Below are 25,259 nucleotides of genomic sequence, written 5' to 3'. Positions count from 1 at the left end.
CTTTCTTAACACATATATGAAACAAATAAACTCAAAGAAAGAAAAGCTGCTAATGTGCATTAGAGACACCACAACACTTTCTTTGGAAATATGGGGGATAGCTGGAGACCCTATTTGTAGACCTCTTCACCCAAATACAATGGAGAGAAAATACTCATTAAAGAATACAAGTTACAAATCAGCAGACATTTAACAACTGACTTACAAATGGACCTCAAACCTTTGCCCCACTCAAGTCTGAACTTATTACATACAAACTGGAGTGTGCGTTACAATTTCAAAATGTCGGTCTAGAAAAGATTAACAAAACAACAGTGGGAAAGGCTGAGCCTTTAATTACAAAACTGCAAGGTATGGAATGATCTGCCAGCTTATGCACCATATGGCTCAGAATTTAAATTCAGGCTAACGGCTGACAGCTCACAAAATTATTTTTTAAACAATTCCACATATTACACGCTGATTACAGTTTCTGATTAGCTGAACACATTGCATCTCTGTTGTTAATCTTCCTTGTTTGTTAATCATTTGCACAAAAATATAAACAGTAGAATTAAGTAAAACAGTTACTTACCTTTCTCTGTTCTATATGTGGCTCTTGGTTGGACTGCAAGAATGCCAAGCTGTTATTTGCCCAGTGAGGGCTGGGTGGTCTTGAGGCCTTGGAACCCCTGCAGATTTTTTTTTTTCTCCAGCCCTCTGGAGTTTTTTGTTTTTTTTTGGTTTGTTTGTTCGTACTGTTCACCTGGCCATTGGACCGTACTTTATTCTTTGTTACTTAGTATTGCGTAATCTTATTTTTATATATTTCTTTTTTCTTTCTTCATCTTGTAAAGCACTTTGAGCTGCATCATTTGTATGAAATTGTGCTATATAAATAAATGTTGTTGTTGCTAGACAGTTACATCAGGAAGGGTATCCGATGTAAAATTTTGCTGTGGCAACCCCAAACGGTAGCAGCCAAAAGAAGAAGTTATTTCTGTAGCACAAACAATAATAATAATGATAGCTTTATTTATATAGCACCTTATCTTACATGTACATGCAGCTCAAAGTGCTTTCCACAGATTAATCAACAAATAAAGATATACCACATTTACTTGGATTATTGTCATTAATTAATGCTATAATAATTTCTAATAAACATAAGCATACTAAATAAAAAATCAACCAGTTATTGTTAAGCAGAATTTATCCACTAAAGTGCAAAACAAACCTTCACTTATCACCTTATCAGAAAAAGGTTTTCTATTTAAAATATTTATACATTAAGGTTTACAATAGAACAACCAGATCTAAATAATATATATAAAAATAAATATATACATTAAATATTGTAAAAGAAGTAGTCTCAACACACGAAAAAAGGTTTGGGGCAGCCACCCATATATTGTCCCTGGCTGCAAAAGGGTATTGAAAACAAGAATGATCGGGTTGGTTTGAGTTCCAAGGCTGAGCTGACAAGGTTTTGGAATATGGTGTCTTTATATGCTGTGAGCCGGAAGTGATGTCATCTGCCCGGAACCGGAAGTGACATCATCCCGGGTGCCGGAACCAGAAGTGACATTGTTCTGGGCAACAGAGCCGGAAGTGATGTTACATCAAGCCGGTTTTCCCATATTTGGTCTATAGAGAGGGCGGCACGGTGGCGCAGTGGTAGCGCTGCTGCCTTGCAGTTAGGAGACCTGGGTTCGCTTCCCGGGTCCTAACTGCGTGGAGTTTGCATGTTCTCCCCGTGTCTGCGTGGGTTTCCTCCGGGCACTCCGGTTTCCTCCCACAATCCAAAGACATGCAGGTTAGGTGGATTGGCGATTCTAAATTGGCCCTAGTGTGTGCTTGGTGTGTTTGTGTGTGTCCTGCAGTGGGTTGGCACCCTGCCCAGGATTGGTTCCTGCCTTGTGCCCTGTGTTGGCTGGGATTGGCTCCAGCAGACCCCCATGACCCTGTATTTGGATTCAGCGGGTTAGAAAATGGATGGATGGTCTATAGAGATAACAGAAATAGGTTTAGAGCATCCCACCACCCCCTGGCCTGGTGGGTAATTACCTCCACTTGCTCCACTCAGGTCCCTCCTAGTTTCACATGTGTGACAATATCTACGTTTTACTGAGGCATATATACATGGCAACCCATTGAGTAAAAACAATTTGATGTTATTAAAGTTAATGACAGAATTATTTTAAATTAAACCAAGACAAAACAGATTTTGTCATATTTGGCAATTCTGACTCAGAATTATAGCAAATGACTTGGGCCCGTTGTCAGTTAATGTACATAGTCATGTAAAAAACATTGGTGTTATTTTTGACTCTGCTCTCAAATTCAACAAACAAGTAAACTCAGTTGTTCATGGTAACTTCTTTCAACTAAGGAATATATCAAAACTCCAAACATATTTTGTCTTCTAAGAATGTGGAAATAGTCATTCATGCTTTTACTTTTTCACATCTTGACTATTGTAACTCTCTCCACCTGGGTATCAGTCAGTCAGGTTTGTCACACCTGCAGTTGATCCAGAATGCAGATGTGAGGTATCTAACAAGTACCTAGAAAAGAGAGTATCACTCCTGTGCTCGCATTCCTTGCATTGGCTGCCTGTTAAATACAGAGTGAAATTTAATTTTGTATTATTTGTTTTTAAAGCTCTCCATAGCATAGCTCCAGGCAATATCTCTGACCTTGTCAGCATTCATTCTACCTCTCATACCCTACGGTCTTCTGACCAGATGTTTTTAACTGTTCCACACTCTTGGTTGAGGTTTAAGGGTGACTGGGCCTTCTCTGTAGCTGGACCAAGAATATGGAACCATCTTCATTAAGTCGCCAACATTAAATATTTTTAAATCAAATTTAAAAACCTATTTATTTTCTCAGGCTTTTGAGTTACTTTAAAGACTATGTATTCCACTGACCTGTCTTGTTGTGTGTTGTATTGCTGTCAGTTGATTGTAGTTCTCTCCTTCTATTGCTTCCTTAATCAGTTTTATTCCTTTTAAAATATATCTTTTTTACACTTCTCTTTTATCTTGTTTAAATGTTTGGCTTCTTTTAATTGATTTTATTATGCAGCACTTTGGTTGACACTTGTTGTCTTTTAAATGTGGTATATTAATAGTATGAAATGACATGAAAAATAATGAAAAGATACAAAAGCAAATAAAACAGTCCATAGTGGTTTCAGTTGATTTATGATGTAGATGGAATTTTTGATTCCTGAATGTGATAAGTTCACTAGCTGACATGGAGGAGAGGAAAACAAAAAACGTCTATGATGGGCCATAGGAGAAAAAGTAACCTCTGGAGTGACACAGTAGGAAGACAGAAGCAAACAAATCAAGTAATTAGGACTTATGGTAATCTGTCTCTTCATAATGAAAGTCAGAATGACTGAGGCCAGCTGATCACCCACCCTCCACTGGGCAAAGTTGATACAGTTAGGACATTTGAAAATAAAGGTGTCCAAGTCCCCCTTGTTTCCTCCATTACCTCAGAATACTGCAGAATAGAGTGCTTTGAGAAGGTGTGGGAGCTGCATAGCGACACTACGCAAGATGGGAGACAAAAAAAATGAAAAAGCAATAGATTAATGCTGGGTACTTATTAACTCATCAAAGAGCTAAGTGTATAATCATATCACTATATTATATTAAAATTACTGGAAAGCCAGATTAAAAAGAATGTAATACAGTAAAATTCCCAGGATGGAGTGGGCAGCTAGTAGGTCTGGGCCTTCAGTACTACTAACTTGAAGTTTTAGTTTTCCTATCCTGTTAAACTATGAAAGTAATGGACTTGTAGTGTCGGGATATGTTTAGATTAATCAATTTGAAATTGTTCTGTTTTGCTACGGCTTTATCATAATCTGTATTTTTTGAATTTGTAAATCATTGTGTGGTTTTTTTTTTTAATTTGTATATCATATTTTAGTTTCAAACTTGTTATAGCACTCTGACCCAGACTTAGAGAAGTGTTATATGAAAATAAATTGGTTTGTCTTGACTGTGGTGGACCCTCTGCTCCCTCATTGGCATTGCCAAGATCTCTTCTGCTGCTGCCAGCATGGCCTCTTCTCTATCCTGGAGATCTGCCATTATATTTAGCTCTGTCTTGTGCCATCACGAAGAGGCCTTTGCCCTTGGCAGCTGGGCACACAGAGGGAACTCAGCACTGAGAACAATTTGGTAAAACTGTAAAATATGAAAAAATCACTAATACAGTAGACAGTCATTCGTGTGTTTAATTTGCTTCCAAATTTTAAACATCAGTGTTGTTCAGTTTGGATGGAATTGCATTTGTCCACAGAATAATGCAGAAAAGAGTCATAATGCTTCAGAAGCAAAAGAGTACAGCAAGGGTGAGCTCTGGGGGACTGGTACTTCCCCAACTACTGCAAGCAAACAGCATATGGTCCTTAACTTAATGAAAAGATGCCTTTTGGCTCCTTTTAGAGAAGGGCAGCTGATAAACTGCCTGAGAGGGGACTACTAGAGGCTGAGAGATGCTTGGGCACCAGGTAGGACTATGTATTACTACAAGGGGATATCTTGGGCTCAACCGAATACTTCAGGCTGCAGGTGTCACTCTCCATGATAGCTAAGAGGTTTGATTTAAGAACATTTATGTTAAGTAGAATGCCCAGTGAGGGCTGGGTGGACTTTTGGCCTTGGAACCCCTGCAGGTTTTGCTAACTAACAGATGAGGAAGGCACACAGGTATAAACTATTCTTGTCTCACCCCACCTATTGTACGTCACACAACTGTGTTTACATTAGGTTTGATGCTATTGTCACTCATGTAAGAGATCCTATTTAATTGTGATCATTTTTTTTTATTGATTCAAGGAATTTAACACAAATTAAAAGGGTCAATTGAAAATGTGAAATTAAATTCACATTGATTTATAGAGTAAAGAATATGGAGTGGAAACAGGCTTCTTAAAGAAACAATAGGAGCAAAACTGAGGAAAAAAATAGGAATTACATGAGGAATAATGGGTATGTTCTTTTTATAGTAGGGTATAGAAGCTTTCTCAGCAAGATGCCATTAATCAATTTCATAATATAGCACCTGCACTAAAGACACCCTTGATGTTTTTAGCTTTAAGAAGATTAACAATACATCTTTCAATGAATGAGGGGCAGACAAATTTGATTCTGTAAGAAGGTATGTGGGCAGATGGGAAGGGTGGACAAAGCCTCAGCCAGACAGGGCACAGGGTGAATGCCCGATTATAGAATTAAAGGTTAGGAAGGGATTCTCCACCACTCTGTCTGCATCATCATCAGTAGGCTCATTGCTGCTGTCATTTGTGCAAGCGAGAACAACTTTCCTCCATGACTCCCGATCTTGCTCTTCTCGTTCGATTTCAGCTGATAATGGTTTAATATCATGATTGAGGATATTGGCAATGTGCTGCATATATGTTGTTATTGGACAACCAACTTTAAGCATTCTGAGCCTCTCAAATGATTCGTAGAGGACGTACTTTCTTATGGGTTGTTAAGGGTTTCATCAGAGCATGTGCCCTACCCATATGAGTTGCTTTTTAATGATGATTTTTGATAGGTTAAGGTTCAGTGTTTGAGATGTGGTCAGTATGCTTTGTTTTCAGCAGTGAATCTGTAGTAATCTGGTGCATAACTGTCTAAGGTACTCTTAATTTGTTCGCTCAGAGTCCGAGTTTTGCTTCCATACAGTAGAATACTCAGGCATGATGCATTAAATATCCGGATCTTGAATTGAGTTAGTAAGTTAGATTTCCAGATACGTTCACATTTCCAGAAGGCTCTCCAGTCTTGGACCTTTTGAGTTCTAATGTTGTTGATTGTACTGGCATCCATTGATCCTAAGTATTTGAAGTCGTCCACAATCTTGATTTGTTCTCCCTTGAGCTCTAATGAGAAGTGAGGGCACAACATGGAGTTATTTTCATTTGTTTAGTTTTATTAATATTTATTTCGAGACCACCACAATTGGCTATTTGACACAATTTCTCTAGCTGTTGCTGTGATCACTTGTGGTCCATCTCCAGAAGTGTTATGTCGTCAGCATAGTCTAAGTCGTTGAGCCATTGCTCAGGCTTAGCGAGCTTTGTCTAGGGTGTGTAATGAAGCCAAATTGTTCTTCCGTGTTACTCATGACATAGGCAATCACAATTATAAATAGAAACGGTGCCAAAACTGCTCCATGGAAGACTCCTGTTCTAGTACTAAACTCATTTGGAAATTGCCTATCTGTTAGAAACTTACATTTCAAGTCTTCATAGAGGTCTTTTATTGCTTACACTAATTTTTGCGGAATTCCATATTTGTGTAAAATGTTAAAAAAGACATTGTGCTTCCTGGACTCATACACCTTGTTGAAGTTGATAAAAGCAACATAAATTAATTTTTCTTCTCATTGCTCCTTCAAACAATCGACACAAGATGTGAATTTGCTGGATGTAGCTTTGCTCCTTTCGAAAGCCTGCTTCTTTCTAGGAATCTTGTTGACGATCAGATACATACAATTAAGAAACATAGTGTTGTAAACTTTAGCTGCAATTGACATGAAAGAGATGCCTTCATAGTTCATTACTGGGTGGAGATTAACCTTTTTGGCCACTGGGGCAATGATGTTGGTAGTCTATTGTTTGGGGGCCTCATTTGTGTTGTAGACATTTTGGCAGATGTTCAACATTTGTGAGTGTACAAACTTACACCTCACTTCAACACTTCAGCTGGGACTGCACTGTCAATGTCTGGGGCTTTGTTGTTTTGTAGTTATTCAGTTGCTCTGTCTAGTTCCTTCTCTCAGTGAAGTTGTCTGTGTTGATTTCCAGGTTGTGGGCCACTGGCGTTGGAAGAGATTTGTTGCTCAATGAAAGCTTACCATTTAACAATGTTTCAAAGTATCACCTCCATTCTTCAAGTAGATCTTTGGGTGTCATGGGCATACTTCCATCTAGTATTTTGAGATCGGCGTACATTCTCTCGTTTCTCCTGCTAAGAATATTTATTATTTTCTATGTCCCACTTAACTTATTTGTTCTGGCAACATATTCTGACTCTTTGAGCTGATTATTGAGATGAGCATTTTCATCTGCCTTATATGAAACTTTGACTTGTTGAGCTAGGTCCATCTAGTGTTTGCTTGATAAAATGCTTTCTGTGGATAAATATATCTTTTTCCTCTTATCTCTTTTTTCCAGTAGATTTAGTGTTGTGGTCCTCACCCAGCAGGGACAGTTTTGCTTTGGCTTGACACCCAGATTCTGGTTGCACAATGTCTCAATAGATATTTCCAATGCATTGTAAGCCCCCTGAGCAGAATCCGAAGTCGATTCACACAAGGCAGTGAACAAAATTTCCACTTCAAGATTGAAGTTTCGTTGAATGTTTTTGGTTTTGAGTAGTTCAAAATTGAACTTCCTCCATTTGGCCTAGGATACTTTAATACGAATGATGACTTTGATTTCTGAATAAACGATTCGATGATCAGAGTCCATGTTGACAGTGTTGTAGGCTCAAAAGGATCTTCCAGTTTATAGTTTGGATTTTCTCAGGCCCATAGTGTGCCACTTCAATGTCTGAAATGCCTTTGCGCCAGTCATAGATTTTTGGTCTCACACAGGTCGATCATGCAATGTCCATTATTGTTTGTAGATTCATGATACGTATATCGAACAACTATACTTGGATTAATTTCGATGGCTATCAGATTCAATTCTTGTGTCTGCATCTTATTCAACTGAAATGATTAAGAGATAGTCTTTTGCCATTCCATAAGATGTTAGAAAGCAATGACTTTACTTTGGACCAGTTTCTGGTGTTGGGGGTGGTAGAGTTAATACAAAGCTGATAAAGTAAAAATGAAGGACAATATTCATTTTTATAATTGCAAGCCATGACTTAACAGAGACATTTTTCTGAGTTTTATTATAAGCTTTATATTTTCTTTAAGCAAGTGAAGCCTTGTTTAAGTCACCTGCATCAAGCCTGTTGCAGTGCATGGCACAATTCAGGTCTAGCTGTGACACCATTTGAAATGCAAAAAAAAAAGTGAGCATCAGTTGGCTTTGCACCCTAGGAACCAAGTAATTATTTACCGCTCTGATGTTAATCTTTCTGATTATAAAAAAGGTCATTACAATGGCAATTGATGAGGAGAATTAATAATTACTTGCAGAATTATGAGAGTGGCTCTTTCTCTTGCACGATTTGGCTCAAAAACTAATCAGTACAACATAAAAGGTTTAAGTTTCAAGTATGTTTTTTTCCATCCAGACATTCTAGTTCTAGACCTCCCTCAAGAAACTGTAATACACAGACACACACCCATCATTGAGATATCAATGTTTTTGATATCAGGGGACATGAAAACATTGAGATCCGTCAAAAAACAGAAATTTTTGGGCGAATCTAAAGCTTTCACTCCTCCACTGTAGACGATAGGTTAAGTTGGGCAGGGTGCAAAGCAAAAAATAAGATTGGTAAAACTAAGAACTATTAAATTGTAATTTTAGATTATTGTAAAATGATCTGATGAGATAAATTGTTTTAAACCATATTGAAAAAGACGATGCATCTCAAATCACAAACATATTTCAAAGACACTATGTAAAGAATGTTAACTGAGATGGACTGATACACTTTTGTTTAAAAGCATGGACAGGGCTAGGACATGGAGTCATGGCTGACAGTAAGGTCTAGAGTCTAGATCATGTACTCATTTGAAGCTCAATATGTCTTTCCCATAGCACTCTTTCAGTAATAAGTTAAGCTTTCCATTCTAAAAAGGTTTGTTTTTTGGTAAATCTGATAGGTGTTAACTATTTAAAGGTTTTAGATTTCCATCTTTCTTGATCAAAGTGTCTTTATATAGTCCAACGTCCTTGAAGTGAAACAGTTCCTGGCTTTCTGCATATCAAATGGAGAAGAATGGAAAGGAGAGAGAGAGAGAGAAAACCAGAGGCCATTAGCAATTCCCAGGTGAACGGCAGCACGCTCAAGGTAGTGATAAAATGCATTCTATGTAAGCACCCACTGCCTTCCTTTTGCTTTAAAAAGCTTTGGTAATACAAGCTTAAAATAGAACTGAATGTTAACAAAAAAATCAGCATTCTAACCTGTGTTCCTGGGCAGATGTCCAGCATAAGGTAAGATGTAGCTGAGCATTCACAGCTGCTCAGACAAAGATATTACTAAAGACAGAGTGGGTTAACCAAAGTGGACATAGACATAGAAGCTGCCCACTGTTCATGGGATGGTGAGGTCATATACTGTAGACTGTATTGTCTTAAAATGCTGTTGAAAGCCAAATGAGTTTGAGATCACAATAAAGACTAAGAGTTAGAGCTGTCTCAAGATGTCCCTAAGAAGGCCAGGCAAAGGTAAAGCAATCTTCTGAAAGCAGTAATGGCACTGAGAAATCCTGATTATAAAATACACTTGAGCACACAGAAAACAAGCGGACTACAATTTCCTAGACATGCTATGACACAGATCAAACTTGCAAATCAAATATTGGTAGGGTGGTAGCATCATCCAAACCTACAATTCCGGTGACATTTTTCAATAAGCTAGGCTTAAAATGTACCCAAATTTTAGTAAGTTGAAATATAATTAAGCAAACCATACTGGCATCAGTAAAGAAAAAAAACTTCTTTACAGAATTCACATCTCTTCATATTTCAAACCCCTGCCTCTGTGTGCCAATCATGGATCATAATATAGCACATGTCAGCAACTCCGACTAGATACAGCAAACATCTGCTGTTGAGATCATTTATTCCAAGGCTGGAATGTGCGGAACAGGAAGCTTTCTTGGCAGCACTGGTTGTTGTCAATCGTATAACCATTTTCAAGTCCATCCATCCCGCTATATCCTAACTACAGGGTCACAGGGGTCTGCTGGAGCCAATCCCAGCCAATATAGGGTGCAAGGCAGGAAACAAACCACCAGGCGCACACAGCACACTAGGGACAATTTAGAATCGCCAATGCACCTAACCTGCATGTCTTTGGACTGTGGGAGGAAACAATGACACGGGGAGAACATGCAAACTCCATGCAGGGGGGGGGACCCAAGAAGTGAACCCGGCTCTCCTAACTGCGAGGCAGCAGCGCTACCCACTGTGCCACCGTGCCGCCCTCATTTTCAGGTCTTCCAGTCAAATTTAGAGTTTCAAATCAAGCTTTCATGTGTGTCTTTAGAAAATGGCTGAAAACAGGATTATCTGGAGAAGTCCATGCAGCCAGAGAACTAAACGCTTACTCCACACAGACGGAGCTGAGAACCTTGGATTCTGTCAGAGTAGTGCCGACCAGTGGTCTATTGTTCATATTCCTTCATTTTCCCAGTCTAATTATTTCATTACGCCAAGGACCTGCAGGGAGCCCAAATCCTATCCTGGCAGGAAACAGTCTTCAATAAAACTATCTGCATGTCTTTGAGATAAGACAGCCCATGCAGACACAAGGAGAATGTTCAAACACAAAGTGCTGAGGTCAGGTCTGGTATTCAGGACTATTCTCAAGTTATAAAGCAGCAGTGAAAATCAGTTGCCATTGTATTCCCCTAGAACACATTCCTGTTGATTAGGACGCTCAGAGGGAATGTATTGAAAAGGTTAAACCCAAAGAACAATGTAAAGCAAGCCTCTTTCTATCCTAGCTTTCTCGTTTTTCCACAATCAATACACACTTATAGAAATGTCCTCTCACTTCCTAGTTTCTTTTGTCTTACGCTGTATACTTAGTGAACCTTTAAGTGAGCCGTTATTCACATTCTCTTAATTTTGATTTTTATTTTGCTGCTGTGAATGTGCCTCTACATAATATACCTTGTGGTTCACAATTGAAAGATGTGGGATTAACCTTTAGTCTTGTAGAAGGGACAGATATCTGTCAGCTCAACTGCATTAACTTATGACACAGGCACCCAGTATTATTTGAAGCTGACACATATAGAGACCTGACGTTTTGCTATCTGTGTTAGGCTGGCGCCCTGTCCTGGGTTTGTTCCTACCTTGCATTCTAAGCTAGTTGAGATAGGCTCCATCCATCCAGTGCCCCTGGTCTGGATTAAGATGGTTAGAAAATGAAATTCAATTTTGCTAACTTTTTAACAATGGGAGGTACATTTGATGTTGAAGCCTTTGAAAAAAAATGGTGAAAAAATCACCAGGAAACAGTAGTGACTTCACAGGCCTAGAGTTGTAGTTGTCACCTACCATTGAAATTACTTGGCAGGCCACCTAGTTATGTTTAGCCAATTTTGCAGATTTCAGTCTTGAATCAAATTGAATTAATTTATTAAATGACTGAGTTTTCGAAGGAGACACACAGTGTCCAAGGTGTCTGTAGTGTTTGTTTGCCTTTACTTTCACACAGTGTTCCTTTTCATATTCTGTTGTTCTTTAGCCCAAAAGGCTGGCAGAATTATTCATATATGGCGCATGTTGATTAGCACATGCAAGTTAGAATTTCACCATACTCCATTAAATGTGACAATAATGACGCTATAAACCTTGCACTACACATGTGATAAATGTCTTGGAATCAACGTGAAAGCTCCAAAACAATCTAGTAATTAGCAACAACTCTATCGACTGAGGAGTGGTGAGATTTTAGCATCTGCAGTCCTTAATGTGAAGTGCTTTTCATCTGAAACTTGTTGCGTATTCTTTCAAGATTTAATCTGGCCCTTCTTTTAGGCCAGATTCCCTTCTTGCATCGCTCCACATCTTTCAGTATTTTAACTTTAAAACAGTGCTCTGGTTTTCTGTTGTTTATACCAAGTTAGAAAAAGTAATTCAATTCAAAAACATCAATGTGTCTTTGTTTTGGCTATGCATTTATTATAATTTAATTTAGATTGGTATGTATTCCTGTTTCTATTTTACAAAGAAGTTTTTTTACATCATTTATTACATCAAACTATTTATTGATGACATCTCTCCAAGAGGAGACCCTCACCTACTCAGCAACCAATTCCTCCTAATAATAACATTTTAAAAATCTAGGAGAAACACTGTATGGACCTGGTGAAAGAACTCAAGTTTCAAGAATTATCATGGCGGCATATCAGCATGGTTAGCCTATCCCCTAATCCAGTGGTTTTCAACCAGTGTGCCATCATGCAGTGGTGTACCGTGAGAGCTACCCAGGTGTGCCGTGGAAATAATAGTGTAGCAGCTTGGGTCTGAACCTGAAAGGGACAAGCTCCATAGGAGGTGACACCTGTCTGGGGGAGACAGAACTACCTGGAGAAGCTGGCATAAAAGCAGCTCCGCAAATGCTATATTGCAGACATAGCACTTGGAGCACTTTGGACATGTCGGGTGTGTGATCAGCAGCTGACATTCCGCAAAAGTGCTCACTGAGTGCTGCATCTGAGAACACCGATCTTGCTTTATTTTTGTCAACTCCAGTAGCCCTTCCCCTTTAGACAGTTGAGCAAGTATGTGTTTGAGATATAATGTGTTGGTGGTTAATTAAATAGTGGTGTGCCTTGGGATTATTTTGATTGTAGAAAGTGTGCCACCACAGAAAAAAGGTTGGGAAACACTGCCCTAATCTACCCCATCAAACTTCAAGAAAGCGGCAGCCTTGTATTCATTTAAACCCAGCTAATTATTGTTACATGGTTGAAGTTCATTTCTTGAAAACATGGCTAAGTCCAGCAGCACATTTATCTTTTCAAAGTTGCTAGAGGTGGAAGAAGACTTGTTTGTGCTCTGCCACAGATAAAAGATGGCAGGCCACATAAAGATAAAGTAAGTAAAAGATCAGGGGCCTCTTGCATAACGGCATGTGTAGAATTTGCACTATAACTTGATGTAAGCACCAAAGCTGAAATGTGCTTACGCACAGAAAAATCCAGATGCAGGAATCTGTGCGTGCTCCAACTTCTACATTCTTCTGCTCCATAAATCCCGGTCAGCGTAAAAAGTAACGCACGTGCACGCGCCTGCCATTCCGCCCCAATTCCTCCCAGAATTATGCCTCTTTGAATATGCACATCAATATAAATCGCCCTTAAGCTCAGCCTTCTGTGAATAGACAATGGGAAAAGCACGGGGGAAAATATAAGAATTTCAGCGAATACCAAGTGGAGGCAAAGGAAAAACATACTATTTGTTGATTTAAACAGTGGTATAAACAACAAAAGGAAGTTGATCGAGTGACATAGCGTGTCGCTCAGTGCCAAAATAAAAAAGAAGTCACATATCAAAGTCGCCGTGAAAAGGCGAATTGTAGCCCACCATCTGAGCTTATTAGGGTACAGAGAAAAAAAAATAGGCACACAGTGGGAAAAAATCACAAAATGTCAACTTTAATCTCGAAGTGTCCACTTTAACCACGTAGTTTATTTTGTCATTAAAGTAGAACATAATAAACTTTATCTTAAAATCATTTAATTTACTAGTTTCTCAAATCCCATTGTAACTAAAGTAGCAAGTTAAATGCTTTGTTTTGTATTTGATCTTCAATGTGCTCTATGTGTATGAATCACTACGTGCTTCCGTTCTTTCTCTTCCTCCGACATGACACAGAATCCATTACATTCGTGATATTACAGGTCTCTGAATAATTAAAATACTGAGATGTATACGTGATATCATTTTCATGATGATGGGAATGAAAGCATGTTATTAAACATGGAAACACGATGGCGCAGTGATTGTTCATGTTTCACACAAGATGCTGCTGTGCCATACGTGACTTTCGATGAAATAATTTATTGTAACAGTACTGTCTCTTTCAAACATATTAACCTCAAATTCCTGTCCTTACTTTTTTTTCCCCAAATACCCAATCACCACACAATGAGCTCTGTAATAGACGTTAAGTCATCTGTAAGCTTACAATGACGATTCTTCAAAACTTTTAAGGAACATTGAAATATCTTCATAGTACGTGTTTAATTATTCTATCCGTCTATCCTTCCAGTGTCGCGCCAGCCTCAGTAAATATACAGCGCAATTTTTATTATTTTATTATTAACAATACAGATTATTTAAATTAAGGTAAAATTTTATCTGTATAATATAATCAATATATTTTGCTGCATTTCATCTTAAAAATGATATCGTCATCATATGTAAGTACGCGCTTTATAAAGTGGTGCAGGTTGTGCAATATTATAACTCTAGTGCACGTTTACAGTGTGGTGATTGTACTTATAAATACACTTTCAGTGTATTTATAAAGCCATGTCAGGAATGTGATTCTAAGAAATAAAGGGTAACCACACAGGAACAGTAGCACTGCTTTGAAGCTGGGTACCGCCAGTCTGCAAAACCGAGCGGGGAAATGTGCGTGGCTTTATGCCAAGTTTAGATTTTATACATCGCGATTTGAATGTGGAAACGTTCTTACGCAACATTTCTGTGCGTACGTACTGTTTATACATGAGGCCCCAAGAGAGTAAATCTTCACCTTAAGACAAACAGGGGGTCAAAGCCAGGAATCAAACTATCATCTAAAGAAAGAACCAAGTGAAATATGCTTGTATAAGGTTGTAGGAGTTATTGATAGACTTTGACAGTGAGTCCCATGTGGCATTGGCTTAAATAACATCTTCCCAATGATGTCACCTGACATTACACCTGCATCATAGCAAATGGTGCTCAAATGGTGGTGCCCATAAATAAAAGAGATAACATTGCGATAAATACAACATTTGAGTGAAAATAGTTGTTTTTTTTTGACATCATAGACCATAAGGTGCACCGTCTGTTACAGATGAAGACCAAATGTGTACTGTATAATATTAACAACTAGCAAAATACCCGCCCTTCGCAGCTTGGCGAAGTACTGCCTTAAAATTTTTATTAAGAAGAAAATGAAACCTTTTTAAACTGAGGGAAAATATACCAATAATTATTTGTTAAGGATCTCTTTGTATACCACATTGTGAGTTCGGCCCTCCGGTTGTAATATGACCAAGCTGGGTGCTGAGCTTACTCTTAAGCATGCAATGTACAGTTGGCCATGTGAACAGTAATCTTGTTTCAAATCTCACAGCTTGGATTGCTGCTGTCATAATCGGTTTGAGTTTCATGGTTTGTTTCAATTACAACAGTATTTGTGTCTTCTGTGTTGAAGAGACATTCGGCCTCTGTCAAGCGTTGTAAGTATACAACCAGTTTCATCGATAACTTCACATCCAGCTTTTGAGAGTTTAAACATTCATAAACATCAAAGTGTCCACTGCTGAAATCGTCACCTGTGAATCTAAGATGTTTAAGAGGCATTGGCAGTTGTCGAAAGGTGTAAAATATTTGGCCATTTCGATACACTTTAAAGCGACAACTGAACAATTCACCGGCAGCCATCAACTCAAATGCAGATGCATAGGTGAAGGGCTTAAGCATTTCACTCTTATAGTGCTCCTGTGTAGTACAGTATAATTATCTCCAGTACCGTCATCAGTCCACACCTTGAACTTGTCCCAGTCATTCAATACATAAGACACAATGTTCCTCCGGATATCAAGAGTGAGCCTGATATGGCCGTGCAATATGTAACAAAGAGAATGGAAAAGGCAGGTGCCATCTCCGGGCATGGAAACCACTCAGTAAGTGACAGTTCTTTGATCGATGGTGATCACCTCGATAGACATGTTAATGCGGGTATGGTTGGAATGATAAAGGAAATGGGTACCTGAACAATGTAAAGTAAGTCTAAAATACCTACACAATAACTATAATTGTAATAAATGAACAATAAAACAGCGGAGAAGCCGTGGATTAAATATAAAGGCTGTAGTTATCAGCAGGGAGACGTGAATCCCGTGGCGAAGCAAGGAAGGGAATGTAGACACTGGAGTGACGGACAGCCTTATATAGGCAGGCAACCAACAACGTGGGAGGCGTTGGGATCGGGAACCCAACTCCGTCTCATACGGTGACCGAGCTGCAGGCTATGGACGTATATATGTAAGTAGGATTCAGTTAGCATTGGGAACCCACGTACCAAATTTCTTGAAGATTGGCCCATAAGTAACAAAGACCGTTGAAAATTTCAATATGCCACAGTGACAGTGGCATCATACCACCGAAATAAGTACCAAATTTCAGCCTTCTACCTACACGGGAAGCTGGAGAATTAGTGACATTGGAAACTTCAATATGGCGGCCGACAGTGGCATCATACCACTGAAATAAGTACGTACATCGGTTTTGGTTAACGCAGGGAAGTGGCCTACCAAATTTCGTAAAGATGGGGTCAGCCTTCTATTTTCACGGGAAGTTGTAGAATTAGTAACTTTGGAAAATTCAATATGGCGGCCGACAGTGGTGTCATACCACCGAAATAAGTACGTTCATCGGTTTCGGTTAGCACAGGGAAGCCGCCTACCAAATTTCGTGAAGATGGGGCCATAAATAAGAAAGTTCAACATGGCGGACTTTGTTGACCGTTATCGACAGTTATGACCAATATGTGTAGAATTTCGAAATGAAACCTGCTTAACTTTTGTAAGTAAGCTGTAAGGAATGAGCCTGCCAAATTTCAGCCTTCTACCTACACGGGAAGTTGGAGAATTAGTGATGAGTGAGTGAGTCAGTGAGGGCTTTCCCTTTTATTAGTATAGACTAGCAAAATACCCGCGCTTCGCAGCGGAGAAGTAGTGTGTTAAAGAAGCAATGAAAAAGAAACATTTTGAAAATAACGTAACATGATTGTCAATGTAATTGTTTTGTCACTGTTGTGAGTGATGAGTGTTGCTGTCATATATATATATATATATATATCTACATATATATATATTTACACACACACACAAACATATATATATATACATATCTATACATATACACATATATATACACACACACATATATACATACATATATATATATATATATCTACATATATACACATACATATACATACACACACACATACATACACATACATATATATACACACAAATACATATATATATATACATACACACACACATATATAAACATATATATATATATATATATACTAGCAAAATACCCGCGCTTCGCAGCGGAGAAGTAGTGTGTTAAAGAAGCAATGAAAAGAAAAGGAAACATTTTGAAAATAACGTAACCTGATTGTCAATGTAATTGTTTTGTCACTGTTGTGAGTGATGAGTGTTGTTGTCATATATATATATATATATATATATATATATATTTACACACACACACATAAACATATATATATATATACATATCTATACATATACACATATATACATACATATATATCTACATATATACACACACATATATACACACACATACATACATACACACACATACATACATACACACACACATATATAAACATATATATACATATACATACATATATACACACACAGCTATTTCGTATCAGTGCAATACGCTGTTTGTTACAACGGTTGACTCCCGCTCTTACGTGCAATAACAAATCAAATCATTCAGTTGTCTTTGCTCATATGTCATTTTAGAGCTGGACGCCTGGCATCTTTTTTTGGCAACAAGTTCGTTTCTGTTTGGTGTGAGGTTCTGTGTTGTGGAGATTCTCAGGATGGATTGCAGGTGCTCATCAGTGAGGCGACTCCTGTGTGCTGTTTTGTTAGTCTTTATCACTGAGAAGAGCTTCTCACACAGATATGTGCTACCAAACATGCACAAGGTTCGAGCCGCATGTAGACGGACTTTTTTTGTTCTTCAAAGTCACCAAAGCGCCGTGCAAACTCAGTGCGCAATAACTCTAGCTTCACAATAACTTGCAGCATCATAAGGTAGACTTGATTAACGCGGTAAGTGTTCGGCAAGGCAGCTGAAGCGCTGCATTATGGGATCTGTAGTTTATTGTGTTACCAGCGCTTCATATACCCGGGCCATTAATAACAATAATACAGTATATAAAATGATCTCGCAGGCCGGATATAATTACACGCCGGGCCGGATGTGGCCCATGGCCCTTGAGTTTGACACATATGGACTAAATAGAACTTGAAAAGATATGTTTTTTCAAATGTGATCGCGCAATTCAGATAGAGTTGATGCACACTACAGCCTGCATGCCTCAATAAGTCATTCTCCCCTCGCTCTTACTTTTTTACCGTTCATCTAATGAATACACTGAGTTTGGCTTTACCAAAACAATCATTGATGGTGAATAAAGTATCCATTATTCGAGTATGTATACATATATATATACCCGCGTATCGCAGCGGAGAAGTAGTGTGTTAAAAAAGCTAGAAAAAGAAAAGGGAACATTTTAAAAATAACATAACATGACTGTCAATATACAGTATTTGTTTTGTGAGTGTTACTGAGTGTTGCTGTCATCAAGGTTGAGGTTGTTGTCAATCGTTGTAAAGATCACAGGTTTCATTCATCGATTCATTTTTTACTGCATCAATAAACAGCTCGTCTTCTTCTTTATCTGAGACCTGACACACTGCATGCACGGGTTTTTTTTACACTGTCTTCCTTTAGCGGGACATTGACTTTTTCCACCGTGTGCTTTGTTTCGCAGTAGCTGGATTTATGAATATGCTTATCAGGCGCTTCATATTTTTGCTGCCTTTTCAATTGTGTAATTCGGTTTTTGTTCAGCGCTCTTTGGAACTGTTGCCTTTTATCTGTGCACTGCGTCAGTTCACGTGAGCCACTCGGTGTACATGCATCGAAGTTTCCCAGCTGTGCTGGTGCCATCTCGTGCTATGTCCGTGGCTGTATTTGATGTTACCTTAGTGCTGGCACTTAAAACTTTCTCTCGCAGTTTCGCTGAGTTTGTGTCAAACACCACCCTGACCATCTCATCTTCCTCTCCATAAGCACAGTCTTTCACCCGTGAATATTTACCCGTGGCAGTTTGCTATTGGATTGCCGCTGACGGACGGCCTTATATGGGCAGGCACTAAATTACAAACGCCAGTGGCAGCCTGTCTATGAACTTAATTTAAAGTGTAGGTTTACTTCATGCTTTGTTTCCGAAGTAGCAGAACTCATTAATATGGTTGTATATGTCACTCGCTCGCTTATTGTTTCGCTGCCTTCTCAATTATATAATGCATGTTTTCTTCAGCGCTTTTTTGAGGTCTTCCTGGTTTTCTATGTACTGCGTGATTACGCGTGATGATGTCACACGAAACTCCGCCCCCACGGCGTTCAAGCTCATCTCCATTACAGCAAATGGAGAAAAACAGCTTCCAGTTATGACCATTACGCGTAGAATTTCGAAATGAAACCTGCCCAACTTTTGTAAGGAAGTTGTAAGGAATGAACCTGCCAAACTTCAGCCTTCCATCCACACGGGAAGTTGGAGAATTAGTGATGAGTGAGTGAGTGAGTGAGTGAGGGCTTTGCCTTTTATTAGTATAGATAAGAGCAGCTCACTACTGAAAATGGCAAACATAGAAGGCAGTCGGGATTGAACCAGGGACTCTTGATTACAAGTCAACAAACCTTACCACTACACCATAGAAGCTGTTGTATCACCCTTGAACCTTTTGTTAAAGTGTTTATTTGATCTTTGGACTGCAGGCTTCACGAATTATATAGTTTATGCCAACATTTTGTCATTTACTACTAAAATATGAAAAGGTTTCTGTTTTAACAATGTGTTTAAACAGATTATTGTAGAAATGGAACACACATGAAATCCACGTGTTCCAAATAACGATCTATTATTTCCACTCTAAAACTCCAGCACTTCACTCCCAGATAATCAATCAAGGCACGAGCTGTAGGAACATTGTGCACGTTCTGCAGCAGTGGGGGGATGGGATACCTGGCTGCTTGCTGCTTGTGTTTATCGGCACACAGCTAACGGAGAGGTGCGAACGGATTTAAGGTGGGCCGGATCTACGAGTTTTTTCATAGGTTCTGGTAATTCTAGTGCTAGGTATGATAAAGATCTACTTTTAAGTTTTAAACAGTCTGTCCTCTCTGCCTTTTACCCAGAACATGTCTAGGTTTTGTAAAGCTAATATGCTCTAGCTACCTTACTGCTGGCTTCAACAAGCATGTCTGCATTTCTGCAGTAACCTAAGCTCCTTTTAAGTATATTTTATATTTGTGGCTCAAGGCATTCAGTATGTACATTGATTAAGCCAGGCTGCAGTGCTGTATGGATTATTGATTCTGTCCTGCCTAAAGCTGTTTTTTCATGAATGCGCATTGTAGGCTTGTAGGAATTTCAGGTATAACAAAATAAATTAATTAAAAAGCAATCTACAGTATTTTCAGAATGTGATTATTAACAGCAAAAATTCACTTCTCTTTAAGAAATTATTTGGATTTATAACCTGTAGCTATTATGTACAGTTTAAAATCCCCAAATATAACAACATGTACTGTACATCTTAGGATAGGCAGAAGAAAGACAAGTAAACCAATGTGGATACAGGAAGAATATACAAACACCACACTGATGGTGACAGTCGGAATGAGACCACATTACTGTTTAGTTTAAAGCAAGTTCTCATTTAGTAGAGCAAACCTACATAACAAATTCAAAATAAAACACAAAGAATACATTTTAGATAAAGGAGATCGGGGAGTAATTGTGGTGTGTCTTTTTCAGTCTTCAGTAGAGTGTAGTTTGTGATTTAATTTATCAAAATCCTCCTAAGAATCGGGAAGACAGATTCAACTGGCAAGAACACGAATGCACGTACAGCACTGTAAGAATGTTCCCAGGTATAAGTGCTGTATATCTGTACCTTCAACCAAATTCTTTTAGTGATTTTCATTTTCAAGTTGATAAATAGTCTTACTTATGTTACTGTCCATCTATCCAACCATCCATCCACTTTCAAATTCACTCATCCTGTGCAGGTTAGTGGGGATGCTGGAGCCAATCATAGCAAACATTGGGCATAAGGTAGGCAAAATCTGTGGACAGAACACCAGTCCAGCGTAGGATGAACTCACACACACACACACGCATACTTGGGCCAGTATTAGCAATGCCAATTCACCAAACCTGCATGTCTTTGAATTGTGGGAGGAAACCCACGTGGACACGAGGAGAAAATGCAAACTCCTTTCACGGAGCAATCAGGACACAAACCCCAGTCTGCTTGTTGTGTGTCCTTGCATTACATTTAAGTTAATTCTGTGTCTGTCTCACCAGAACTCAATACACAGTAGTTGGGATAATAATATCAATTTGCAAAAGAAAATAAAAACTGTACCAAATCTTTTTCAAATGTGTTAGAAAATAATCATTCAAATGTAACATATTAGGTAAGAGAGTTCTTAAAATCTATACATCTCTTTACAGTTCTCCCCCTACTTAATCCAGTTTTAGGGTCTTAAAAGGGCTACGATTTATTCTGACAGCATCTGGCAGAAGACAGGAACTGGAGAGGCTATCTTAAAATTGTTTTGTTTCTTTCTTTTTTAGTTGACTAGGGGGCTTCGTCCCCTGCTCGCCAACCCCTTTCCCTCCCTGCAAGGGGCCGCTTCTCCGAAAACCCTCTGAAACAATGATACAATGGGAAACAAATACATTTTTTAACTCCTCTTTAATAATAATAATACATTTTATTTATATAGCGCCTTTCCCATGCTCAAGGCTCTTCACAGTCTTAGAGAAAAAAAAATCTTTGCTTGATTAGCTGCTGGCGTGCTGCTGCTGCCCTCACACTCGCCTACCCTTCCCACAAAGCCAGTGGTAAACGCTGTTATGAAGAGAAGGGTTGAGCGCACTCCAAGGAGACGTGGCTGCTCCTCTCAAACTCCTCTAAAACGGTGATACATTGGGAAACAAGTAACAGGTGTTTTTTTCACCTCTTCTTTGCTCGAGAAGCTGTTGGCTTGCTGCTTCATGCTGCATGATCTGCATTTTGTGCTGAGCTTCGAACATTTAAAAGCCTGTACAGCACCTGAATTTTTGATGTCTTTTTGCTTTTTCCGTTATTTCCCCAAGTAATATTTTCAGATTTTTTGTGCTAATGCGATCTTTACTCTCATTTTTGGAGACTTTCGGATTTTACGACTTCCATTATCTCTAACCTGCTCTGCATGTGTATCATGGGACTTGCGTCTGAAGGTTGTAAGTATGAAGTGGCTTGTCCGTCTCGCTGGAAGTGAAAGTGTCTCTGTCTCTCTTCAAGAGATCTCATTGGAAAAAAGTCTTGTCTCGTCGCAAGTTTTTTTTTTTATAATACACAGATATCTTGCTTTTTGTTGTTACTGAAGCCATGCTGGATAGAGATTGATATGCCGTAAATGTTTCACTATGTTCACTCACAGTTCACAAATGATGGCTTGGTTGTTTTATGCTTTAAGCATGTACAAAGCAGAGCTTACTCTTTTAAATTATATACACATTTATATTTTAGGATTAAAGAAAAAGAATAGCAGAACTGAAATGGAAAATAGGCATTTGATATGTAGTTCTGGAGAAAATAGCTTAGTAAGCTCGGAGTTTAATGGGTAAAGATCAAAGTACTGTCTAACAATTTAGGCTAAAAGAGCAAACCTGTGCAAGGAAAGTGCAGGAAATTGGAGTGCTTAGGAAATAAACTCTGTGTTAGTAAAGACCAGAACCTGAAAACATAGAACACTGTAAAAAATAATGCAGTTATCATCATCATGACCATTTTCAATCCATTTTCCTGCTGAGGGATGTGGAGGGAGCATGCAGCATTAGGCTTACCAGGCTACACTCATAACACTCATTCCAAGCCAACCAGGGCAAGTCCCAAATGTTTATTTTCATAAAGCTTTTTGGAAAGGTAAAGTCTAATCGTCAAACAGCAGGAGGCCTTAAATGCAGAAAGCAGTAATGTAGCTGGTGAGGATTTGTTTTTTCTATATAATGGTTTAGAAAATGGGTCCTGTGGAGATCACCACTGCAAGCTGCAGCACTTTCAGATTTACAGCCTAATGGTGAAAAAAGCAGATTAGGGAAATCGATTGTGTAGAATTTATAATTGTGAATGAAACCACAATAAGGCATGCTAGCATTTAATTTATAACAAGTATTTTAGCAAGAATTCATAATCTTAGGTGGGAACTTTATAAAAGTACAATGCACAAGGTTATAAATACATTGAACGCATTATCTGATGTCACTATAGCAATTTGGGGAACTTCATGGGGCACATCATGTGAATAAGGTGTGTTGTGTGGAGTGGTCTGTTTTTTTTATAAAAGGTAAAAGTGGATTAACTAAGTCCCTGGTGTGCATTTGTGTAATTTAATGCAATGTGTTCAAATCAGAATTGCACTTTATCCATAAAGTTGATTCTGTAGAATCTGTTTACTGACTTCTTCTCAAGAGTCAGTATCTATTTTACAGTGAGGAGTGAAATAATAATAATGACTCCTTTGCTAATTGCTCACTTGTGCTTTTTTCCACAGCTTTCTGAATGTATTTGTGCCTCTGGCTACATGTTTTAGCCCTATAGCTCTGACGGTGCTTGGTTTTTGCATTAATTCTTTGTAATACTTGTTTAAATGCAAAGTGCGAAATATTTACTGACTTACAAGCTTTTGTTATTACATTTCATTTATATTTCTCTTGTTGAAGGTCTGTTTGCTCTTCAGGACAGAAATGTCATAAAGCTCCTGGTCCAGACAACATTTCTCCCAGTTAGCGCCTGTATGTACCAAAACTGTCATTCAATCATTTGCTCAATGCAGCGTGTTTCACCCCTGTGCCTAAGAAGCATAATATTTCCTTTCTAAATACTTACAGGCCAGTGGCACCAACCTTTGTAATAATGAAAACATCCGAACATCTAATTTTTTAGCATCTCAAGTCTTTCATAAATTCTCTCCTTAACCCACTACAGTTTGCTTGCCATGTCAGCAGGTTAGTTGAGGATGCAGGCAGCATGACTCTCCACCACATCTTGCAGCTTTTAGACACCTCAGCTATTTAAACTAGGATCTGTTTTCTAGATTTCAGTTCAGCATTTAACACAATCATATCAGGGCTTCTCCATAGCAAACTTCTCATTATAGATGTGGACCATGACATGTGTCTCTTAATTGCTGACTTTATAAAGAACAGACATCAGACAGTGAAGATGGGCAAATATCAATCAGGGCCCCTGGCCCTGAGCACAGGTTCCCCTCAGGACTGTGTCCTGTCTTCTTTCCTTCTCTCTCACTACACCAGTGACTGCATCTCCGTTGACCCATCTGACATTTCCTTATGACACCAACCTGATTGGCCTGATTACAGATGGGGACAAGGTGGCATATTGGAGGGAGGTGGATTGGCTAACCAGCTGGCGCATCTTCAACAAACATGAAACACTGAAAACAATAGAAATGATCATGACTTTTGGGAGATGCTCCTCAACTCCTACACCCTTAGTTATAAAGGATGTCACTGTCACCAAATGTGGATTCATTTAAGCTTCTTTCCACGACTCTCACTCACAGTCTGAAATGAGATGAAAACATATCTGCTCTAATCAAAAAATGTCACCAGCTGATCGCATTTCTCCATCAGCTTAAAAAGTTTTCCTTGTCCCAGTCAATTCTGATAAGGCGTTATCGAGCTGTTATTGAAAGCATCCTCAGTTTCTCCATAACACTCTGGTATGACAGTGCATTTACTTATTTGAAACACAGACAGCAGCAAAGACTGTAGCCCTGTATGCAGGAAACAAGCCGGAAATATAATCGAAGATTACACTCGCCCAGGCCATCATATCTTTCAGTTATTACCAATGTGGAAGCATTAACAGCCACTAAACCACAACAAGAGCAATATTTATTTATGTAGCACATTTTTATACACAGAATGTAACTCAAAGTATTTTACAATGATTAAAAAAATCAATCTAAGAAAAAAAGAAATAATTTAAATTCAGTAATACAAAAATGAATTAATAATAAAAATAAAATCATTGGTACAAACATACATAAAATAGATATATAATTAGTAGATTGGTAGATTCCTTATATATTGTTTTATTTGTTAAGTGTCTAAAGATGAGTGCAATGATGAGTTCAAATGTTCAAACCTAGGTTTTTTACTTCTGACTTGATATTTAAGCCAAAAATATCAAGTTTATTTTTGAAGTTCTCACTTTACTTGTTGCTGTCAATATTTTAAGCTGAATTTTTTTCTCTTTTGACTCAAAGAGGTTGAATCTCAACTAGTCAGTTATGTTAGCAAGACACTGGATGAGAGGGCTAAGCCATCTGTGTCATCTTGTGCTATGGACAAATAAAGCTGTGTATCATCAGCATAGCTGTGATAATTCACCATATGTTTTGAAGTAATATGATCTCAGGGGAGCATGTGGAGTGAAAATAGCAGTGGGCC

Source organism: Polypterus senegalus, chromosome 11, assembly GCF_016835505.1.
Source record: "Polypterus senegalus isolate Bchr_013 chromosome 11, ASM1683550v1, whole genome shotgun sequence".
Lineage (NCBI taxonomy): Eukaryota > Metazoa > Chordata > Cladistia > Polypteriformes > Polypteridae > Polypterus > Polypterus senegalus.
The sequence above is the reverse complement of the archived record's forward strand: the minus strand, read 5'-3'. Positions refer to the sequence as shown.